The sequence below is a fragment of the Alligator sinensis genome, unplaced genomic scaffold (genome assembly GCF_000455745.1).
Source record: "Alligator sinensis unplaced genomic scaffold, ASM45574v1 scaffold2081_1, whole genome shotgun sequence".
NCBI classification, from domain to species: Eukaryota; Metazoa; Chordata; order Crocodylia; family Alligatoridae; genus Alligator; species Alligator sinensis.
The window spans coordinates 138,273-148,017 of record NW_005843329.1 but is presented as its reverse complement, the minus strand read 5'-3'; positions in this window follow the sequence as shown (position 1 = coordinate 148,017).

The window sequence follows — 9,745 nt, the reverse complement described above, 5'->3', positions numbered from 1 at the left end:
TGTGTGCGCCCTGTGGGTGTGTGCGGGCGTGACAGCCCGCGTGTGCGTGCGTGCGACAGCCTGCGACGCGTGCGTGCGTGTGTGTGTGCGCGCGTGTGGCGGCGGGGGCTGCGGGAGGCGTTTGCTGCTCGCGGCCAAAGGAGCGTGTCCGCCCGGCCCGGGCCGGTGCGTGCAGGGCCGTGTACAGCACATGGCGGCGGGGGCTGGCTGAGGGTGCGAGGCTCGCGTGTGCCACGGGAAGTGCGTGCGTGTGTGCATCAGGCATGCTGTGTGGGGAAGGATGAGGCACAAGGTGTGTATGTGTCTCGGATCAAGTGCTCCCTGGGGGGATGGGAGGGACGGGACAGGGTGGGTGTGTTTGAGAGAGGGAGCCTGCATGAGCACCCAGGCCCTCACCTTACACTTCAGGGTTCAGCCCTGGCTGGTTCAGGACAAGCTGTGCTCTGAACAGCTGGCAGTTTGGCAGTCCCTCTGCCCCTCTCTTGTCTCCTCCACCCCCAAAGCTCCTAGGCTGGGGATGTGCAGGCACAGGGGTCCCTCCTGGGCAGACGTGTTGTGGCTCCCCCCTAGACAAGCCATGAGGAGCAGGGTGTCAGGTAGTCAGATGCAGCATTGGGGCCTTGGGGGGCTGATGCCACCAGGGAGGTCTCCAGGCAGCAAGGGCCCCTGAGGCCACCACAATGCAGAGCCTGGCTGGGGCAGCTAACAGCACTCTGGCATTCTGGGCCTTTCCTTTCACTACCAGGGTGCCTGGCCCCAGGGCAGCTGTGTGAGCAAGACTGGGAGAGAGATGTGTGAGCCCCCAGCGTTGCAGACTTCACTGGACTAAATCCAAGGCTAGAGGGTCTTTCCTGGAAAACAGACCACTGTACTTCTCCTCCTCCAGGCCCCAGGACACCAGCTGAGGTGACTGTACCCATGACTTCTTCATGGGTGTTAAATTTGAGCAACAGCATCTCTCCCCTCTTCCACTTGGGATGGGAGTCCAGGCTTCCAGACGCTGGGAGATCTGGGCTCCTCCCAGCTTTGCCACACACACGTGGTTTCAAGTGCCTGGGGGGCAAAGGGATTTTTGCCTGAACTCCATGGTGTGCCTGGATGAGGAGAGTCTGAGAAGTCGATGGAGCCATCTGTTGTGCTGCGGAATCTCTTGGCTCTCAATGCCGAACAGCAATAATAACAGCAAGGCTAAGGAAGGGGGAGGGACTGATGTCACAAGAACCAAAGAGAACACAACTTTTTTTTTTGTGACATTTCTTTAGCATCTGGGGATGGGACCTGCTTCATAAAAAGCAAACAGAAACTGGGAAGTATCGGGACAAAATATCATAGCTTCATGTTAGGCAGAAAGGCAAAGACAGACATGGAGAGGCACGATTGGCCCAGTTTATGCTTTCTCATTACTGTACTCCAAAGGCTTTTCCGTGGCTGGAGGCTTGATATTACCCCTCTCACGAGCCTTTGATGAGAGGGATGTGCTAGAGGCGTTGCCACAGGGCTGCTGTACTCTGGTTATTTCTAGGAGCACAGTAAGAGTCAGAATGGATTAGCCCACAGACTATCCAGTCAATGTCTTGTCTTTGGTGGGCAATTATTGACTAACCTGCCCTCAGGAATCGTTTCTTCCAGATTCCTGTCAATTAGCTCTCGGCTTATGTTCTGAAGTAGGAAGCTGTATATCTACTGCTGCCAAGTTCTGTGCAGTTCCATTTGTGACATTTTATACAAATTATTAATGGGCTAATTAGCATATAGCCACATGCTGCTGGTGACAATATGTTTGTACTTAGAGCTGGTGAAAGATCTTTGTTTGACAGCCTTTAAGACTGAACTTTGTTTATCTATAGGGCAGCAGTAGGACAAGTTCCCTCTGCATGCAGCCTTGCCTCAGCCCTGATCTGGATGGTGATATCCTGCAGGGTTCACAGGGTAGTTTTTCCACAGTGGTCCGTGTACTTCTTTGGACTGTGTGACAATTTGTGGAAAACATGGTTGTGACCAGTGTTGGGGGAGAAATGTAATTCCATTTTGTGGGGGATTTTGATTTTAAAATGTGTTCTTCTTCCAGTTGGAGTGAAATAGCAATGTTTTGAAACATTGTGGGAAAGGGAAGGGAGTTCATAACCACAGATCTATGGGGGCCACAGCCTGCCAGGGGTCTTCCAAGGAGACATGAGGGGGAGCTGGCAGAAAATCAGGCAAGTTTCTGAAGAGACTGTGAAAACTGTTCCAGTCTTATTCAATAAAGTTCATTAAATTGCTGAATTCCAATGAAAAAATGCTTCATTGAAACTTTTCCGACCACTTGCACTGCTAGGTGCAAGTGCGTGACGTAGGGACTGGAACTGAGACCCCACCAAACTCATCTCATATAGAAGTCACTGAATATCCATTTGGTGGGATCAGTTTTTAATCCATCCTGAATCTGTAGTTCAGATTGAGGATTTATAGCTAAGCGGATTTGTAGCTCATTAGAATGCCCTGAGGCACCCAGGGCCCTAGTAAGTGCCAATATTATTTTGCTTTCTGGAAAAACAGGTTTCTTAAAATTCTGCTCTTTCTGAAGCTTACACAGGAAGGATCACTGACTCTTTGGGCACGCAGGCAAAATGACCCACACATTATTTACTATCCTTGTCCTTCAAACTACAGTCAAGTGCCACATCCTTAAAAGAGCAGCTGCCATTGACTGTGACACAAACAGAAAATACAGTTCTCTGACAAACATCCCAGCATCCAAATTAACTTCTAAATATAACACTATGCAAAATAGAATCATTTCAGCTATTATCCAGGACCTTCCCACTACCTGGTGGGGAGGGGTCATACATACATGCATTTTTCTGTTTCACACAAATCATGAACCCATGATCCTTAGATCTACACTAACCAATCTGCCACTGGGTTACATAACTCTTCGTGTGACTGCTCCAGGATGCTGACTGGGTTCTGTTCCAGGCTGTATGAGCGGAGTACAGTCTAATGGCCAGAGACAACCCAACCAAGCACATGAATTGCACCTTCTCACTACAGAGGCAGTACAGATGTAGCTTTGGTCTGTCAGATTAGAGCCTAGATTGTATTTCTAGATCTGCCTGAAACAATGTAGTGAAGCCTCTCAATTATTTTACCTGCAAACTGGGTGAGTGATAGTTGATTTAGCTAAAGTAAGGGGACACAAGGCATTGATTAATATGACTTATGAACTGCTCAGAATACCAGTACTAACATCATATACTGAAAGAGTTGGGATGGAAATTTGCAGCCTCTGTGGTTACATTCAAATGCACATGTCTTTCAGCAACTGGGCACCGTGTAAAGGGAAGGTGTCTTTCTCATCTGTGTGTGTGACATTTTTTCTTGAGGTAAGGGAAGGTGTGACAGTTCTGTCAAATGCGTGAGAGTTACAAATCAAGTTATTTGGCAGAACCATACATTTCTCCTGCTTTTGCCTGTGCCTAATGCAACAACATGAATGTTCCCACTATCTACAAGCATCTAGGCCAGTGGTCTCCAACCTTTTTATGGTGAAGATCACTTTTTGGCACCCCAGGATCTATTGCCTCCCCCCGCCTCCTGGACAAGCCACCCAGGCTCTGACCCCACTCACCCAGCCCAGCCTGGGGGGCACGGGGTGTGGCTCAGCCCAACCACGTGCATCCTCCCCTTCCCCATCGTGGAGCCTCTGACAGACTGAGATTGACTGACCACTGATCTAAGCCATTTGAGAATCTTGTTGAACTCTTGGCTCAATGCTGCCCATGAGCAGTGAGGTCCACAAGATGTATGATGTGTAAAAGTATTTTCTTTAGCCATTTTAAATGTGCTACTTTTCAATTTCACTGAAGTCCCTCTTGTTCTTATTTTCTGAAAATGGGTAATCAGAGAGCTTGGTTCAAGTTTTCTGTGTCCCATCCATTATTTTGTAGGCATTTTTTCTTTAAACAGAACAGGACTTTTCTCTGAGTGGCTTTACCAGATTCAGAACACATTTAATCATAGAAGCACAGAAGAATAAGGCCAGTCCAGGCCCCTGTTGGATGTAGGGTAGCAGACACCAAAGATGAAAGGATTAGGCTTCAAAATGACCTTGATTAATTGGAAAAGGATCTAAAATAAATAGGACAAAATTTAATGAAGACGAGTGCAAAGTACATCCCTGTCTAAACCACCCCGAACAAATGTTTGCCTGACCTGCACTTAAAAACTTCTAATGATGGACATCCCACAGCTGCTCTGGGGAATTTGTTCCAGTGCTTAATCACCCTCACGGTGAGAAAGTTCTTTCTATAATAGCCAGCCTACATCTCCCTTGTAGTTTAAGCCCATTGCTTCTTGTCCTGTGCCCTGTAAACAACAAAAAAATGGTTGATTACAATCCTGTTTATAAATCCCCTTGTTGTATCTGAGGATTGTTATCAAATCCTCCCTCAGTCTTCTCCAGACTAAATAATTCCAGTTCCTTGGAATTCTCTTCTTAATTTCTGTTTTTAGACCTCTAATCATTTTGGTTGCTCTTGGCTGGACTCTTTAATTTGTCCACATCTTCCTTAAAGTGTGATCCCCAAACTGGACACAGCAGTCCAGGTGAGGCCTCGCCTATGCAGAATAAAGTCAGTTGGTTTCTGTCACGAGGTGTTGCTTTTCTGTTTTCTTGTCCTCTAAGTCTAGAAGACTTCTGGGCTAAGTACAGACAGTCAGAAAACCTGAGGCTGAATTGATTCAGTCTTTGCAGGTTCATCTGAGCTGCGTAGATTGAACCAATAAGCAAGTGAACAAACATTCACTGTTGATTCTGGAAATGCAGCCACATGCCTGCAGTAGCCCAGGCCAGAAGCCAAGGGGTGCTAGAGGATGCCTCCCTGCTCCACTGGAGCAGACAGCTTGGGCCAAATCTAGCTCCACCCCCTCCACTGGGGGGTGGGCAGGGCATTGCCGAGGAAGTGCAAAGCATCCTGAGATGCTGGAGCACTGTGAGTTAACTTGAATCTGGAGGAGTCCAGCACTTCTGCAGGCAGCTTAACCAAGGTGGCTGCAAAGTAAACAGCCAAGGCTGAAGCAAGGGTTCAAAGCCAAGGGCTAATTTGTGCCCTTTGATTTCAGAGAACTCCTCCTCATAGTAAATGAGGAGAATGGCAGAGAATGGGGTGCTGAGAGCTCCAGAGAGGAGATTCCCTGGTTCATGCATACAGGGGACAGCATGCCAGTGGCAGTGGAGATCAGGCAGCAGAAAACTGCTTCGAGAAGCCCATCTGTTAACAAACCCCTCTAGTGATTGGGAGGGGTTTGAATGCAAACCCACACACAAAACCCAGGTTCTCTGCTAGCAAGACCACGCTGCCAAATACTACATAGTAAAGAAATTGTCAGAGCAAAGCTGGGCAGCTGCAATTTCCCCCCTTCTACAGCATCACAGTCCCCCTCACCACAGGGGAAGGGCAAGCTGAGCAGCTGTAAGGTGCTCCATTGTCACTGCTGGACTTGGCTGATAAGCCATTACAGTAAAAAGCAGCAATTGGAAACATTGGTTTTCACATTGAAATAATGGAAAACAATAAACAGCTGGTTGAAGTATGAGCAAGCTCTTTGGGGATATAGCAAGAAGCATTCAGAGCCACTCTGGACCAAAGACAATGCTGAGGAATAGGAGGCCTCCCCTGCTGAAGCCCCAGGGAGGATGAGTCACACAGCCCAACTGAATGGATTGATTCTGACAGACACCACCAGAATCATAGCCTCACACCTTCTGGCTGAAGGACAGAAATTGACTAGGAAACAGAAGGGACCAAGAGAAGTATGGCCATGAGCTAGTTTAGTTTAGACATTTCTGTCTGAGGATAGCTGGACAGGGCAGCATCTTTACAGAACACACAGGGTGCCAGTGCCCCTCCAACCTGACCTACAGCCCTTCCAAGGTATTCCAAGGTATTTCAGGGGCAGCATGGCCCAGGTGGGCAGCCTGGCCAAGGCCATGCTGTGTAGGTGGGTGTGTCCATGCAGGCATCCATGCAGGCAGCCACCACTTCCAGGGACTGTCTGCTGCCTGCAGTAGTGGGACTGGACAACCACACTTCACTTTTTACTGGAAAATTAAACTGCTCCCAGCCTGGGCATCTAAGGCAGCCAGGAGGTTTTATATTCCTTGCATTAAGTAGAGGTGGATTATGTGGCAATGGTGCCCCTGGCAATCAAGTCACCCCTTGGGGAGCATGGGCCAGGTGGGCACCCTGGGTAGGGCCATGCTGGGCAGGCAGGGGGGTCTGTGCAGGCAGCAACTGCTTCCCAGGGCTGCCTGCAGTACTGGGAGCAACTGGCTACAATTTGCTTTTTACTGGGAAATGAAACCACTCCCTGCCACTGACAATCAGCCCCCAACCTGGGAAGCCAAGGTAGCATGGCCCAGGGGTCATCCTGGCCGTGGCCATGTGGGATAGGCACAGGTCCGTGCAGACAACAGCTGCTTTTCAGGACACTGGCATAGCCTGGGAGTGAGAGGCACAGGTAAGACCCTTTGGTTAGCCAGGTAGAAGTGGCAAGGTGCTCTTTTGGCCCAGCCTGACCACCAGCCCCCGTGGTTGTGGGCGAGCTGCCAGCAGGCCAGGCAACCCCTGAGCTGCAGGGGGGTCAGTTCCATCCCCTGTGCAGTGGCAGTTTAAAAATATGTTAAAAAGTAATGAAATTAGAGAAATGACACTTAATTAAATTTATTAAAATAATGAAATTGCAACAGTTTTGGTGAACTGTACATGTCAGTGACCTGTGAATTACATATCAACGACTGGTCTGTAGTGGGGATTAGTGGTTTGGCAGTGCCTTCTGCTATAATTCAGTACCAGATAGATCAGCAGGGTGGATTCTTATGCTGTGCCCCCTGCAGGAATTTATTGTAAATAGATTTATTCAGTTTAATAGTCATCACTTGTACACACTGACAGAACAAATTTAAACACACTGTGTCCATTTTGGGGGCATACAATAAATCTGTTTAGTTTAATGAGGACTAAGCTACCATCACATGTTCAGGCACCCTTTATGTTTCTTCCTGGGTGTTGCTGGTACGTGTTGTAGGGCTTGGGTCCCTGCTTGACCAGCACCCTACCCTGGGTTAGCACCACCTGCCTGTTCTGGTTGCTGTTTCTGCTTGCTCACCAAGACTTGATGTTCTTCTTGGGAGACAGATCCTGGCAGGCAGCTTGTGGGATCCCACAACCTGGTTTCTTTGTGGGGCTCCAACCTCCCCTTTACCCCACCCTTACCACATCCAAGACCGAAATGGATGTCAATGTCCTTAGGTCTCAATTACAGATGATCACTTCTCATTTGGAAGTCCTGCCATTGAGGGATGAAAGACCTCCTGGCTGCTGGCTCCTTGTAGGCCATCCCTTGGCTATGGACTGAGGCCACTGCAACTGAACTTGCCTCAGTCTTGAGGTACTAGTGTTCTCATAAAGGAAACACAGAAGCAAATGTCAACAAAAATCAATCAGCGTCTGCTGGTGTGGGTCCTGGGTCATGCTTCCCCAGGCCCACAGACCCCTGGCTGGGTGCCTCTTATCTCACATTTGAACGAGCTATGCCCTTACAGCCTTAATATGGACCCGCCAATGGGTCACTGCCGCTTCCCGTCTCAGCCCATCTGACCTGAGGCTGGATCTGGCCAGGTTGCTCCTGCCATCGCTCCAGTCACCTGCCTCAGTGGCCCTGTTCTGCTCCCCACTGTGCACTGGCCCCTTATTGCCACTCCCCTGTGATACCAACCACTCTGCTGCCCAGCTCAGCCTGGAGCTTCTGTCCCTCCTCAGGCGTTCCCCAGTGGCATGGCTCTCCTGCGGCACACGGCTTGCTCCTGTCAGCCTCTGTGCTGCACACCGCTTCCCTGCCTTGCTCGGTGGCATCCTGTGGTGTCTCCTAGCTGCCCATCTCTCTCTCCTCCACTCCTTCTCCAGCCACTCTCCTGGCTGCCTCTTCATGTGCTGGCTTTTCTCCTGGGCCCTGCCCTTTCTCCCTGCTGATTCGCAGGCTTGGGCTCCTCCAAAAATGGTGCTCCTGAGCCTCTCGTCCACCCACAGCTGCAGCTCACCTAGGGTCAGTGATGGGGAAAGTCAGGGTGAGCTGTCTCTTCCCCTTTCACACTGGGCTTGAAGTAGAGCACAGTCTCTGGGACCTCCCAGAGGAATGAATGGGATCCTGGGGCCTGACTCGGCCACAAGTGAAAGGGCTGAAAATGTGTTTGTGGAAGTGCTGGTTCCGCATACCAGTCCAGGAGCTGCTAGACGTGGGGAACAGCAATAACACAGAGGCAAACACAGTGGATAAACATCAGCTTTCCTCTCCTTTCTACATGGTTGCTTTTTAAGATTGTCCCACGTCATTGTGAAGCTCTGCCTTCTTTTATTGTTTTTTCATTGCCAAAACTGTTGTGCATTGTTTTTGTATGTTCTTTTGTGCTCTTTCAAGTTAGCATGCTTTTTTTTTTTTGTTAATGCTGTGTTGTAAATGAAGTTCTGCATGACTGCTGATGACTTAGGTATATCATTGTGCCTTGTTGCTGGGCAGTGTTGTATATTACTGTGATGGGTATCATCATTGTGCTTGTAGATGTGTACTATTATGGCCATCTATCAACTCTTCCACACAATTATTGCACCATTATATGTGTATTTGTTTCTTTTAAACATTGCGTGTTGCTGCACTTTTAGTTCATTGTGGTTGTACCATTATCTGTTTTTGTGTAGTATATTTATATATGTTCATGGTTGCCATTTAGCATTGTGGCTGTTATTATGAAGGTGTAGGGGCAACACCACAGTTAAGCTTGCGGCCAAATTTTAATAGAATGGAAAGTGTTCTATAAAATTTGGCAGACAAGGTTCTTTGGGTGAATCTGATATTGTTTATTAGACCAACTTAAATAGTTGGAAAAAAATGTTTTGGCAAGCATTCGTGTTTAAAGTTATGAAATATATTGTAAAAGAAATATTGTAGTTTGTGGACTGCTTGAATGTTTTAGGGAATTTTGAAGGAAAAATTAGGTCATTTTTACTCATTTAAAAAAGCACTGTGTCCAAAACTTTTCCAGCATCTATATTTTATTCCTTTTTTAAAACATGCCTAATCATATGGAGCTATGAAATAAATGTCTGTGAGTCTTTGTTACAAGCAGTTGAGAAGGATGTTTGTTGAAAGTTGAACGAGCACAGGGAAAAGAAAGTCCAAAATTAGGGTTGTGCGAGGCTTCGGACAGAGCTTTGGATCCGGAGAAGCTCCTGGTGCTTCGGGGTCCAAAGCAGCACATCCGGGTCGAAGCGCTGCCTCGTTCGGCTTCCCGAAGCGCCTCGGCGATCCGGCCATAGGGTATAATGGGGAAACAATAAAATATCTATGACATTGTTGTTTTTTCGTCCAATTTGGATGAAATTTTCAGGAGTGGTAGATTCTGTGGAGAGGATGAAGCCTGCCAAGTTTCAAGAAGATCACTGTAGGGGTTTGGGGGGAACAGCACCCCAAATTCTTGAAAGCTAAACTCATATCAGATCTAGGCGTTACAACATAATGGGGTGAAAACTGCAGAGGTGGTAGCTGTTACTGAGGCCACAAAGCCTGCCAAGTTTCAAGGAAATCGGTGCAGGGGTTTTGGGGTAACTGTACCCCAAAGTCTTGAAAGCAAAACTCCTGTCAGATCCACGTGTTACAACACAGGGGGGTCAAAACTGCAGGAATGGTAGATCTTACTGAGGCCACTAAG